This window comes from Triturus cristatus, chromosome 4_1 (genome assembly GCF_964204655.1).
Source record: "Triturus cristatus chromosome 4_1, aTriCri1.1, whole genome shotgun sequence".
Classification (NCBI taxonomy): Eukaryota; Metazoa; Chordata; class Amphibia; order Caudata; family Salamandridae; genus Triturus; species Triturus cristatus.
The window spans coordinates 598,365,866-598,380,815 of NC_140585.1; the positions used below are offsets into that span (position 1 = coordinate 598,365,866).

At 55.8% G+C, this 14,950-nt stretch overlaps 1 protein-coding gene across 1 annotated transcript in view; it reads left to right on the forward strand.

Moving 5' to 3' along the window:
* Window positions 1-14,950, forward strand: part of TSPAN19 (tetraspanin 19) — a 232,643-nt gene that overhangs the window by 47,310 nt on the left and 170,383 nt on the right. The window lies entirely within an intron of this gene.

Below are 14,950 nucleotides of genomic sequence, written 5' to 3' on the forward strand. Positions count from 1 at the left end.
TCAGCAGTCATCCAATGAGGACCAGGAATTGGACAACTAAATTACAAAGTTGAGATCATGCTCATATAGATTACTTTCAAGACGATGCTATAAAGGTAAAGAATTATCAATGGAAGCCTAAAACTCCTGGAGAAATGTAGGTGAGCCAAAATTATACATACCAAGGTGCCGATTACGATCCTGTAAAAAAAATCCCCGTACGACTCGTATCCGGTCTTTTTACCGTACGAATCGTACAAGTGCCGTACAAACTGCCAACTACGATTCGCGTGGGAAAAAGACCATACGAATCGCATTGGGAATTATTCCCCACACGTCCTCGGGTCGGAAAATGTGTCCGACACATCCTCTGACGATTTACCGTACAAATGTGAAAAGTGAAGTCCGACCGCGCTAGTACGATCCATCCCGTGCGTCCAATGTTACAACCGGATGGAAAAAACACCGTCCGCACCGAACTCCCATAGCAACCATGGAGACATGTGCCCGCATACGCGCCCAACACTCCCCCCAGCCCTCCTATGTACGAGTCGAATCCCCACCCGTGTATGTACACCCGTGTATGTACGAGACGCACCCCCACCCGTGAATGTACACCCGTGTATGTACACCCGTGTATGTACACCCGTGTATGTACGAGACGTACCCCCACCCGTGTATGTACACCCTCGTACGTACGGCCCGTACCCCCACCCGCGTATGTATGGAGTATACACCCACCCCAACCGTGTATGTACGGACCGTACCCCCACCCCAACCATGAATGTATGACCCGTACCCTCACCCGCGTATGTATGGAGCGTACCCCCACCACAACTGTGTATGTACGACCCGTACCCCCACCCCAACCGTGTATGTACGACCCGTACCCTCACCCGCATATGTATGGAGCGTACCCCCACCCCAACCGTGTATGTATGGACCGTACCCCCACCCCAACCGTGTATGTACGACCCGTACCCTCACCCGCGTATGTATGGAGCATACCCCCACCCCAACCGTGTATGTACGACCCGTACCCTCACCCGCGTATGTATGGAGCGTACCCCCACCCCAACCGTGTATGTACGACCCGTACCCCCACCCCAACCGTGTATGTACGACCCGTACCCTCACCCGTCATGTATGGAGCGTACCCCCACCCCAACTGTGTATGTACAGACCGTACCCCCACCCCAACCGTGTATGTACGACCCGTACCCTCACCCGCGTATGTATGGAGCGTACCCCCACCACAACAGTGTATGTACGGACCGTACCCTCACCCGCGTATGTATGGAGCGTACCCCCACCCCAACCGTGTATGTACGGACCGTACCCCCACCCCAACCGTGTATGTACGACCCGTACCCTCACCCGCGTATGTATGGAGCGTACCCCCACCCCAACCGTGTATGTACGACCCGTACCCTCACCCGCGTATGTATGGAGCGTACCCCCACCCCAACCGTGTATGTACGACCCGTACCCTCACCCGCGTATGTATGGAGCGTACCCCCACCACAACAGTGTATGTATGGACCGTACCCTCACCCGCGTATGTATGGAGCGTACCCCCACCCCAACCGTGTATGTACGGACCGTACCCCCACCCCAACCGTGTATGTACGACCCGTACCCTCACCCGCGTATGTATGGAGCGTACCCCCACCCCAACTGTGTATGTACAGACCGTACCCCCACCCCAACCGTGTATGTACGACCCGTACCCTCACCCGCGTATGTATGGAGCGTACCCCCACCCCAACCGTGTATGTACGGACCGTACCCCCACCCCAACCGTGTATGTACGACCCGTACCCTCAACCGCGTATGTATGGAGCGTACCCCCACCCCAACATTCTAAGTACGGAGCGCACCCCAGGCCCCAACACCAGCACCTTCACCCAACATCGCGCATGTACGAGTCGTACCAAGCCAGACACAAGGACAGCACTGTACAACAAAATTGCCGAAGTACACACCGTACACACGCTAAAAACGCACGTACACAACCAGGACAAAGCACAACAACACAAGAATACACTATTCGAATGGCACAAAGCCACAAAACATGTCCAACAAGCACAAATACAACACATTCACTGACCTGCAACTGCCAAAATCCCAAACAGAGGCCCAAAACACAACCACTCCTTATAACACACCCACCCAAAGTTCAAACACAGCAACACCCACCAATGGACCAATACAAAGGGCCCACACACACAAACCATGAGCCTTTGCAACAGACTCACTGCTACCAGACCCCACAGACAACCTACAGCACCATACTTGAACCTTTACTACACCTTACACTTGCACACCTTCACACACACCCCCTCATCACATTCACACACACCTGCACAACCACATCCACACACCCACAACCATCCACACCCACACCCCCCACAACCATCCACACCCACACCCCTCACCATGCCCACTAACAAGAATCCAAATTTCACTAGCCAAGAGTTGGAGGTCCTTGTCGACGAAATCCTCAGAGTCGAGCCACACCTCTTTGGAACATTGGTCAGACAGACCAGCATTTCCGAAAAAACAGCCATGTGGCAGAGGATTGTCGATGCTGTCAATGCTGTTGCGTCCACCAGAAGGACCAGGCATGAATGCCAAGCCAGGTGGTACGATCTGCGGAGGAGGGTCCGAGCCAAAATGACGACGACCACAACCAGGCCAACATCGCCGGAGGAGGGCCGCCCCGCAGACCCGAACAATACCATCCCTGGGAGGAGAGGGTGATGGCCATACTGCCGGTGGTGGCAGTGGACGGATTAGAAGGACTCCGAGACCCGGGTGAGTACACAAACAACTCACTTCACATGGAGGGAACGTCATCCACAACCAAACTCACAATCAGTCACGCAACCACCCCAAGCTCAACCACACTCCATGAACACGCACATGCCACTCGCGCCACCATGCCCCATGCACCCAGCTGGACAAGGCCAAGTCACAGGCCACAGAAAACACCAACACAAGACACGGTAAGCCGGATGGCGGGAGTGTGGGCCCCAAAAATCACATAGTGCAACTCAGAAGCAGACAACAATCCCCTCTGCCCATATGGCCTAGGTCACAGCCAGACAAACAGTGTGTCCCCACACAGGAAAGACTTGCCAGCAAATGGCGCACGCCTTGCATTAAGACATGGGGGTGAAGGCACCTTTTTGCACATGACAGCAGCTAATGAACAGCCAACACTGTGAAAGAGTGGCAGCACACACCACCACAGCAGCAGCGCAGACACAGATACTACACCCAATGGGTGCCTGGAGATCAGAAACAAACTCACATCAACAAGCCAAGGGCCATTCAAAGATCTGCTAAAAGTGTGTGCCTAGGAAGCTGGGCTGAGGTGACAGAGGGTGACACACAGAGGGAGGGAGAGGGGGAGAGAGAGGGAGGGAGACACAGGGAGACGGACAGAGGGAGGAGGCTGACACAGGGAGGGAGGGAGAGGGGGACAGAGAGGGAGTGAGAAAGGGACACACAGGGAGACCAATTCAGCCATGTGGGGTGTGGGAATCTTTTCGTCAGGAGGTGGACTGCGTGCATGTAGACAAGGGTGGCCAGTGCCTCAATCCCCCTCTCTTCTCCATGGCCAAACACAGGGCCATGTCTCAACCTGTGCACGAGCACAACGCCAGCTACCTGCATTATATAAGTGTGTGGAACAACTCCATGTGCCCACGTACAGTGCAACACGGAAGGCGCCAATGCATGGCTCGCCACACCTGCTCACTCCACTGCTGACTGCAGTCACAATTGACAAAGCAAGTAAGACTGTGCCACACATAGGTAAAGTCTCAAAAGCTGTGGCCAAGGGACATACCCATGCACAAGTGCACTGTGAATGGAATGCAAGACATATCCAAATTCCCAGAGGAAATGTGCCAACTTTGAAACAAATGAAACATGGATGTTGCATTGCACAAAAATAACATTGTCTCTCTCACACACAGGTCAACGCCGTGGATCACCCCCCAACACTGGGGGGGGAAGACACACAGGACCCGGCTCTGCGTGATGCCGATCCCACCGGCAGCGACGACTCTCACCACTCTGTGGACGACCCCGACCAACCTGGCCCCTCTGGTGTCCAACCACCTGCAGCACCTGCGTCAGGTACAACTGGGCCAACCACCACCCCCACTCCTGCCACATCCCAGGAGACACCCAGGATCCCTGCCCCACCACCACAATGCAGCCAGGCTCACCAGGAGGGACACGGTGTACCGGGCACCCAGGAGGAGGCAGGCGACAACGCTAATGCCACCCCTCAGGGGTCCCGGAGACCCGATGTGCCCACAAGGGCAGGCCAGGTGCAAGTGGGCAGGGGTGGTGGGAGTGGAGGACGGCGGAGGCGCGAGCCTGACCAGTTGGCTGCGGAACCGGTATATGCCCATGTCAGAAACATCCTGGACACATACCGGCAGGACACCACGGGCATGGCCCAGGTTGTGTCCATCCTCGAGGAGATCAAGACCCAGCAGGCCCAGCAACATGCGGAGCAACATGCCTGTCTACTGCGACACCAAGGGCGGATGGAGGACAGACAGGCTGAGCTCGTGACGGTGTTCAGCGGAATTCACAGTACACTCCGTCGGATGGCCGACAACATGGGCAACCCTCCCTGTGCCGCCAGGCGTAGAACATCACCACCCACAGGGAGGGATCAGGAGGAGGAGGAGACATCCGACGGAGCATCCCAAACATCGTCACGGCCTGCTTCTGAGGGTTCCCGCAGGAGGGCGGGTCGTCCACGGAAAAGACCGTGAGGGTCGGCGCAACAGCACCATCTCCCAGGACACCTGGCCTGGCACCTGGCCCACTGGACCAACAGCAGCACATCAGCAAAAGACATCCTCTGCCACATGGACTTGCTGGTCACTGTCTGACCAATGTTGACAAAGACTGTGGCATGGACTCTGAGGATTTCCAATGGCAAGGACACCAACTCCCCTAGTGAACTTTGGATTCCACACACCCGGAAAGCCCCTCATGTCATACCCCCCCCCGTACCCCAACAAAAATAAACACGATAAAGAGATGATGCCTACATTTTGCATTATTACCTTACATGTGTCTTGTTAAGTCTAACCATGCCTGAGTTCTCATATGACTCCAACCATCCACACCCTGGGGCCTGAGTCTGGCACAGGACACACATGGGTCACAATGTATTAGGCAAGACACACATGGAGCACCATACACACCCGTGATGGGCCCAACCAGCTGAGGGGGTGGCCGCACAACCGTGCCGACAGACATATTGAGTACAGCGACAGCCATGCGCAGAGGTCAGGGATCGTGTGGAGTGTCCTGGGGGGCACCCAGGTACGTGTGGACAGGTGGCAGAACCATGTCCTGCAAGCTTGAGTCAGGTGGATGCAGAGAATGGTGGCCTGGCCAACGTTGGATGCATGGGGATGGCACATGTCACAATACCCACACAGTCATGGACATCATGCACAATACACAGTCTAATCCCACACAAACAGCTTGCATCTTGCTACTCGACACATAGACACATAGCCGCTATCACGGAAAACCATGCCAGACATGCTGTATGCACCGTGGCAACACCCCAGCATTGACTGAGAATAGGCACCTTGGAGGCATAGGGACACCTTTATTAGTCATGTATTCGGGAATGCAGAGGCAACTCGGAGTACACATAAACAGGTCATGTGGAGTAACATGTGGGTCCAACACTGGAACCCCCTTCTGCTGCACAAATGCGTGATAGCCATGGAACAGGCACATAAGTGTCGGGTAACAGCTAAACCCCCCCTGTTGCTCACGGAGAGGCTGCCATACACCATTGATCCTCTGATGTGGAAGTCCCACACCATGTCAAGCCAATGCAAACCGTATGTGTCCGAGGGCAGTGTTACACACATTGATGCCATCATCACAATCCACTATCCCATCACAGATGACTGTCAACAAGTCTGACCATCTATTCAGGTGTACCCAGCTACATATCATGTGTACCATGGTGATGCGACATGTCTGCAGAGGAACCAAACATCGACTGGGGCAGTGTGCACACATCAGAAACAACACCCACACCCAATACACCCCTGATGCATCCCTTACCCTAAGGAGACTTCCAAACTCGTCCGTGCGTGTAACGCTGAGTCAGCACACGATGACGTGTCCATGAGGAATAGCAGTGCCACAACAATGCAACCAGCAGACGGCATGCGCAAGTACCTGGGGATGAGAGACACACAAGAAGTCAGCCACATAAAGCACAGCCACTTGCATGTGCATGTACTCGACACATGTAAGGATGACAACATGCTAGGTCACAATTATGACTGGGGAAATACACTCTTCACTGGCACCATCACTCGAGTGACACATCCACACACACCTCTGACTCACGTGGCATACATACAGATGGACACACACATCGCAACACATGCAACACGGGGACCAATGCGTGCACACACAGACACTGGTACTCACCACTAAGCAAAGAAGTCGCGTATGAGCCGACTCCGGATGTCCTCTTGAGGAACCACATCCTCCACATCACTAGCCCCATTGCCAAGCCCTTCGTCCTCCACGGGTGGATGGTCCTGATCATCTTGATCCAGCTTTCTCAACTGCCATGTTGTGCAGCATGCAGCAGACCATGAAGATTTTGCAGACCTTCGCCGGGGCATATGAGAGGGCGCCGCCGGTCTTGTGGAGGCACTGGAATCGGCTCTTCAGGAGGCCAAATGTCCTCTCTGCACAGCAGAAGTCAGTTTGAATTAATCTACTTTGTTGCAATGTGGTTCTGGAGTTGACATCATGCTCAAGAAAAAAACACAATCAGAACCCACTGACTGTGCTAGGTTTGAAGAGATTGGAGGAAACATAGGATGCAAATGTGAGTGACCAATCACTCTGTAGTCCTGTGCATGAAACAGGCCAGCAAGGCAGATATAAGGCAGCCAGGTCCCAGGAGGGAACACTTGCCTGCACATCTTTGGATTCTACGACCCAGCTGCTGCTACTGATTCCCTGGAACCATGTCAAGGTCTGTGGAGAGGTCACAGCCTTTCACCCTGGAGGAGAACCTGGCATTGCTGGATGTGATCCTCCCACAGTACCCCCTGCTGTATGGGCGACCAGGGTATCAGGTGAGTGCAGAGTCTACTAGCACAGACTGAGTCCCTTGTTTGTGACTGTGACTTCTGGCATTGTGTCCAGGTGTGACACACATGCTATGTACTGTAGGGGGGGTCCCAGGGGGGGGGGGAATGCCTGATGTCTCCCAGCCAGAGCATGCTGTGGTGCATGTCTGCCGTCCTCACTTGCATTGTGTTTACTGTGACAATCACTGCATGGTGCATGCCACATTCTGCCTGTCTTGTCCTCCTGGGAATGTAGCCTCTACAGTCCTCATGTGATTATGTGGTCAGCCCAGTGTGACAGGTGACTGTACCCACAGATGTGTGTTAGTTCTGTGTACCTGTGCTGAGAGTGTCCACATGATGTGTTCGTACCCTGGACATCGGTGTGTGTGTAAGTCCCCTGTCATGTGGGTGGGTGCATATGTGGAGTGTGGCACCCGGGCTGCATGAGGGATGGATATACCCTGCCCATGTGATGTGAGCAGGGAGCAGTGCTGTGTGTCTGACGTGCAGAGCCAGCCCCACACCTGTGAGCCCCCCCCCGTCTAGTGGCACATGTGCAGAGTGAGGTTTGTCGCTGCATTTGGCAATGGCAGGTGAATGTCCTGTGCCTGTGTGTGTCTGTGTACTCTGCTGAGGTAGCATCAGTGGCCTGTGGCATGTGACTGCTTAGAGGTGCTGCACATTATCCTGGTGTAGCTTGTGATGCACAGTGTGAGCCTGGATCATTGATTGTGTCGTTGCCCTCATTCCACCTGTGTACTTTCAATGGCACGTACTGCTTTTGCCCTTCCCCAGAGGATCATGTCTCTATGACAAAGGTGCAATGCGTTGGATGCATACTATGCCTTGGTGTAAACAGCAAATTTGTTCTAATATGTGTCTCTGTGACATGTGCCAGGTGTATTGATGTAGTGTCACTTGTTCTTCCTCACAGGTAGGCACCTCTGCCAAAAAGCAGATCTGGATGAACGCCGTCAGTGCCGTGAGGAGGACGGACGGTCGCAAGCGGCGCCTGGCCCAGGTGAGGAAACGCTGGCAGGATATCCGGTGCTAAACGCGGAGGATCGCACGGGTACTGCTGGGGGACTCACCTGAGACCCATAAGAACCGCGGGCGCCGCCGTCTGACCCACATCCACAAGCGTGTGCTGGCGGTGGTATTTCCAGACTTGGTCAGGCACTTACAGGAGAAGCAGCAGCAGGAAGGGGGTAGGTACATGTGTGTTTGTTGTGTGTCACCAGCATTTGTAAGTGCACAGTTGCATGGATACACTGCCAGGGTTTAAAGGTGCTGTGCAGATCCTGTTACCCACAGTATAGCGGTGCTCTCCTGCCTCCCTTCCCCTCCTTGCAATGTGTTCCCTGGTCTGTGTGTAGTCACTCCTTCACAAGGTTATTTAGGCTGGCACTTTCTCCACGTGAACTATGCCTGTAGCATCATGTGTGGGGGTAGTGTGTAACAGGTTTTGGGACCTTGCCTGTGCCCTGTCCAGTTCAGTACTTGTGGGTTCCATGTCAGTTGGCACTGATGCTGAGTCCAGACATGGGAGTTAGTCTCTCAAGTGTCATGCCTTACAGCACGCATGTCCTATGTTGTGGCCTGTGACATGATGTGCATGAGTGTGCGATACGCATAGTGCAGGGATGGTGGCGTGTGTTGCAGTCATTCCCATTTAGGACCATGGAGTTGTGTGGCCACTACTGTCCCCTGGGGCATATTTTCATAGGTGTCATGTGTGTCATCACAAAATGTGGACACTCTCAGTGTCTACAGCATAGGTTGTGCTCTGTGCCATTGTCCCCTGGCACCATGTATATTGACGTAATATGTAGTACAAGTGTCCACTGTACAGCCTGACCTGATTTTCCTTGTTCATACTCACGGTGGCCAGTGCCTGTGTGTCTTGTTACAATCATCTGATGATGACCATTTGTACATGATTATTTGGACAGGCGCACCTTGGGTATTTGGTGTCCAATCTTGCATTTATGCAGCCCATGTGTATTTCACCCAGACTAAGAGATGTAAGTGCTTCCTGTGTCTCAACAAATTGTCTCATGTAGGGGGTGGTTGGTGCGGGCAAAGCCTACATGTCAAAATCTGATGTCTCCTTGCTAGGTCTGGCCAGTGTGTGATGTTTGTCTGGACATACACTCAAGGTGCAGTGAGCCAGTAATGGTGGGCATGTTTTCAGTATTACCTATGTGCCTCAAGTTCATGGATATGGTCCCTGCTCATCCCTATTTTCGGCAACGCTGTGTGGTGCAGATGCAGTGCTGGATTGTCCCCAGGGCCTGGCTCCTCTGTCAAACTCCGTTTCATGTCATTTGCTATTGTGTCATGCTCTCCATGGTTTTTCAGTGGCATGGTGGGTCAACCAACTGTGTGTTGCATGCCCTACATCTGTACCTTGTTTTGTAGATGTTACTGATCTTTCTTTTCAGGCTATGCACTGTAACCTATGTAGATTGGACTCATGTGACATATGTATACAGGTGTATGATTAATTGCTGTCTCTTCACCTTGCCCACAGCATCGTCGGGGGACACGGAGGTAGACATGAGCACAGACGGAGCGGAGGGACCGAGCACCAGTGCCAGCGTTGACATCGTGGCTGGCACATCGAGTGGAACTGAGGCGGAGGAGAGTGAGGTCGAGGACCTGTCCACAGGCACGACAGAATATGAAGCTGACGGGTCCGAGGATGATCTCTCCGAGTGGGCAGAGGCTGCACCAGCAGCTGACAGCGGCACAACATCTCTCCCCGCCCCCTCCATTGCCATCAGCCGCCTCCCACTTGCTTGTGTCCCTTCCCAGCGTGCCCGGTCACCACATGTCTCCTTCCTGCCAGGCACCGCACCCCCTGCCCCTGTTTCCACTGCTGCCGCCAATGCCGAGTCTGTGGACATCCAGCGGCAGTTGCAGGTTGGTCAGGCTGCGATGCTTAATGTCCTCCATGGCCACAGCCAAGTGCTGAACAACATGGAGGCATACTTGGAGGGCATTTTCTCATCGCAGGCTGACCAACGCAACTTGCTGAGGTCCATTGACTCGACACTGACTGCAGCAGTGGGTCTCCTGCAGCGCTACGTCCAACCCCCTACCCCTGACCCATCCACACTTCCCACTCCCATGCTTGTCCCACGTACACCCAGAAGTCAGCATGCACCCACCACAACAGACACAGGCACCAGACCAGCAGGGAAGGTCATACGCACACCTCCTGGCACGCACACACAGGGTGAAGTAGGCACACCCACTGGGTCGGGGGGCAAACGTAAGACACGCAGCCAGAGTGGGAGTCCGCATTCCACCAAATCCACTCCCTCCAAATCCCCTCCCCTCAGCTCTCCTGGCCACATATCCGGCAAAGACTCCTTCATGGCCGCTCTGTCCCTGAGCCCCACTGTGACACCACCCCGCAAGCGGTCAAGGGAATCCCCGGTCAGGGTGGTTGAGTCCCCCCCCCCTGTCCACACCCTCCCCCAGTGGCGCTGCGACCCATCCCTCCGCACCCCCCCCTCCTTGGGGCCTGTGGTTCCTTCGGGTGCAGGGGAGTCGCTGGAGGACCTTGCTAAGGTGTGCAGCGCCATCCTGGCCTCCGCCTTTGGCCCTGCCCCACCCCCTGTGGTGGAGTCCTCCATCCCTGCACCCACGACGCCTACCCTTCGCCCTCATGTCCCTGCGGTGCCTGGTCCTTCCCCCCCACATGATGCCCTCCCCGCTCTGGAAGACGAAGGAGTCTGACTGTGCAGGCAAGCTAGGGGACACGCGTCCCACTGTGTCCCCCAACTGTATTTGAACTTTGGATTGCCCTATGGGCATTGTACATTTTGAACTTTCAAGGGACAAACAGATTTTCGGATGCTGAATAAAGCAATTTATTTTTCCTTAGTACACTACTGTCTGTCTGGTATTGCTGTTGGTGGACCTGCCCCATTATTTTGGGTGGTGATTATGTGTTGGGTGTGTGGGAATTGTAGTCTTGTGCTGGTCATAGGGTGGATCCTGGTATCTGTGTGCCATCACAAGCTGTTGGCTACATAACTTTGTTCATGTAAGCAGTTACTGCATGGTGACATTGTCCCAAGGTGTGTTCCTTCCTATGTGTAACCTGACATCTTCCCTGCAGGGTCTTTCCAATATGTGGTGCTGAGCTGTGTCTACATTGGGTGTGTGTGTGACGGACTCGTTAGACTTGGGCCATGCATGCTGAGCGATGTCTCCACCTGCATCATTCGTGGCGTCCTTGGTGGTCACTGTACTTGTGTATGTAGACTGTTGTCATGACTTCATGTGTACATGTTTTCTTTTTGGCGCTATGCATGTGTATACTCCCAGCCTCGCACACATGTGGTACATGTACTGCAGGATCTTTGTGCACCTGACTGACATTTGTGGGCATTGGATCTGTGGGTACTCCACCCTTTTCTTTGCAGGGGCACTGCTGTGAGTGTTAGGCACCCACCCCTCCTGTGTCTGGGCACTGCTGGGAGGACTCTGCACACACCCCTCCTGTGTCTGGGCACTGCTGGGAGGACTCTGCACACACCCCGTCTGTGTCTGGGCACTGCTGGGAGGACTCTGCACACACCCCTCTTATGACTGGGCACTGCTGGGAGGACTCTGCACCCACCCCGCCTGTGTCTGGGCACTGCTGGGAGGACTCTGCACACACCCTTCTTATGACTGGGCACTGCTGGGAGGACTCTGCACCCACCCCTCCTGTGTCTGGGCACTGCTGGGAGGACTCTGCACACACCCCTCCTGTGACTGGGCACTGCTGGGAGTGTTAGGCACCCACCCCTCCTGTGACTGGGCACTGCTGGGAGTGTTAGGCACCCACCCCTCCTGTGTCTGGGCACTGCTGGGAGGACTCTGCACACACCCCTCTTATGACTGGGCACTGCTGGGAGGACTCTGCACCCACCCCTCCTGTGTCTGGGCACTGCTGGGAGGACTCTGCACACACCCCTCCTGTGTCTGGGCACTGCTGGGAGGACTCTGCACACACCCCTCTCATGACTGGGCACTGCTGGGAGGACTCTGCACCCACCCCTCCTGTGTCTGGGTACTGCTGGGAGGACTCTGCACACACCCCTCCTGTGACTGGGCACTGCTGGGAGGACTCTGCACACACCCCTCCTGCGTCTGGGCACTGCTGGGAGGACTCTGCACACACCCCTCCTGTGACTGGGCACTGCTGGGAGGACTCTGCACCCAGCCCTCCTGTGTCTGGGCACTGCTGGGAGGACTCTGCACACACCCCTCCTGTGACTGGGCACTGCTGGGAGTGTTAGGCACCCACCCCTCCTGTGACTGGGCACTGCTGGGAGTGTTAGGCACCCACCCCTCCTGTGTCTGGGCACTGCTGGGAGGACTCTGCACACACCCCTCTTATGACTGGGCACTGCTGGGAGGACTCTGCACCCACCCCTCCTGTGTCTGCGCACTGCTAGGAGGACTCTGCACACACCCCTCCTGTGTCTGGGCACTGCTGGGAGGACTCTGCACACACCCCTCTTATGACTGGGCACTGCTGGGAGGACTCTGCACCCACCCCGCCTGTGTCTGGGCACTGCTGGGAGGACTCTGCACACACCCCTCCTGCGTCTGGGCACTGCTGGGAGGACTCTGCACACACCCCTCCTGTGACTGGGCACTGCTGGGAGGACTCTGCACCCACCCCTCCTGTGTCTGGGCACTGCTGGGAGGACTCTGCACACACCCCTCCTGTGACTGGGCACTGCTGGGAGTGTTAGGCACCCACCCCTCCTGTGTCTGGGCACTGCTGGGAGGACTCTACACACACCACTCCTGCGTCTGGGCACTGCTGGGAGGACTCTGCACACACCCCTCCTGTGACTGGGCACTGCTGGGAGTGTTAGGCACCAACCCCTCCTGTGTCTGGGCACTGCTGGGAGGACTCTGCACACACCCCTCCTGTGACTGGGCACTGCTGGGAGGACTCTGCACACACCCCTCCTGTGACTGGGCACTGCTGGGAGGACTCTGCACCCACCCCTCCTGTGTCTGGGCACTGCTGGGAGGACTCTGCACACACCCCTCCTGTGACTGGGCACTGCTGGGAGTGTTAGGCACCCACCCCTCCTGTGACTGGGCACTGCTGGGAGTGTTAGGCACCCACCCCTCCTGTGTCTGGGCACTGCTGGGAGGACTCTGCACACACCCCTCCTGTGTCTGTGCACTGCTGGGAGGACTCGGCACCCAACCCTCCTATATCAGGATATGTACGCTTGGAACATACACGGGTGTGGGTTCGCTCCATGCATACGAGGTGGGGGTACGGTCCGTACGTACACTGTTGGCATGGGGGGTACGCTCCATGCATACGCGGGTGAGGGTACGGGTCGTACATACATGGTTGGGGTGGAGGTACGCTCCATGCATACACGGGTGAGGGTACGGGTCGTACTTACACTGTTGGGGAGGGGGGTACGCTCCATACGTACGCGGGTGAGGGTACGGGTCGTACTTACACTGTTGGGGTGGGGGGTACGCTCCATACGTACGCGGGTGAGGGTACGGGTCGTACTTACACTGTTGGGGTGGGGGGTACGCTCCATACGTATGCGGGTGGGGGTACGGGTCATACTTACACTGTTGGGGTGGGGGGTACGCTCCATACGTACGCGGGTGGGTGTACGGGTCGTACTTACACTGTTGGGGTGGGGGGTACGCTCCATACGTACGCGGGTGGGGGTATGGGTCGTACTTACACTGTTGGGGTGGGGGGTACGCTCCATACGTACGTGGGTGGGGGTACGGGTCGTACTTACACTGTTGGGGTGGGGGGTACGCTCCATACGTATGCGGGTGGGGGTACGGGTCGTACTTACACTGTTGGGGTGGGGGGTACGCTCCATACGTACGTGGGTGAGGGTCCGGGTCGTACTTACACTGTTGGGGTGGGGGGTACGCTCCATACATACGCGGGTGAGGGTACGGGTCGTACTTACACTGTTGGGGTGGGGGGTACGCTCCATGCATACGGGGGTGGGGGTACGGTCCGTACATATCCGTACCCACGCTATGGAATGCTTGTGCGGGCCGTACCCAGGCCTTTGCCACGTGGGTACAGCCGTCCCGCCATTGTTGGGGTGACGTAGGTGTGGGCGTGGTACGACTCGTACCCACGCTCTTAAGGCGTGGGTACGGGACGTTCCTGTATTGTTGTGTTGCCGGTTCGCGTCGTCAAGCACTTCCGTTGTGGCGGACGCTGGCTTTGCTGGACACGCCCCCACCCCCTCGTAGTGACCAGGGCCTGGGGGTCAGGTATGTCCAGGGCATGTGTGCTGTGTGACTTTGGTGGGGGTTTTGTGGCCTGCCCCTGCTCCTGCCCCCCCCCTTTCCCCCCTCCCTTTGTTGTTCTGACCTTCTGCGGCGTCTCCGTCGTAACCTGTAGAGAAGGTCGACTGCTATGAGGGCCGGGAAGACACGTAGGTTCGGGTCCATGTCTGTCCGTCGCGTGCAGGTACTCCTTGTTCGCGTTGTCCTTATTTCCCGGCAGTTTTTGGCTGCCGGAAAATATTCTCCGTGCGGGATGACGTCGGTGCGAATCGTACTTCCTGGTTCGTGAATGGCAGGCTGCGTGCGTCCCGACGTCACGTCGGCGCTTTCCCGGATCACATTTGTATGTTTATTTTTGTCGGTCGGGGTTTTGTACGATTCGTACGGAAATAGTATTTCCGTGCGCATCGTACTTCCATGTTTGTATATTGTTACGACCGGGTACGCGTCGGACGGAGAATATGCTCCGTCCGACGGCTCGTACCCGGTTTTTACAGGAT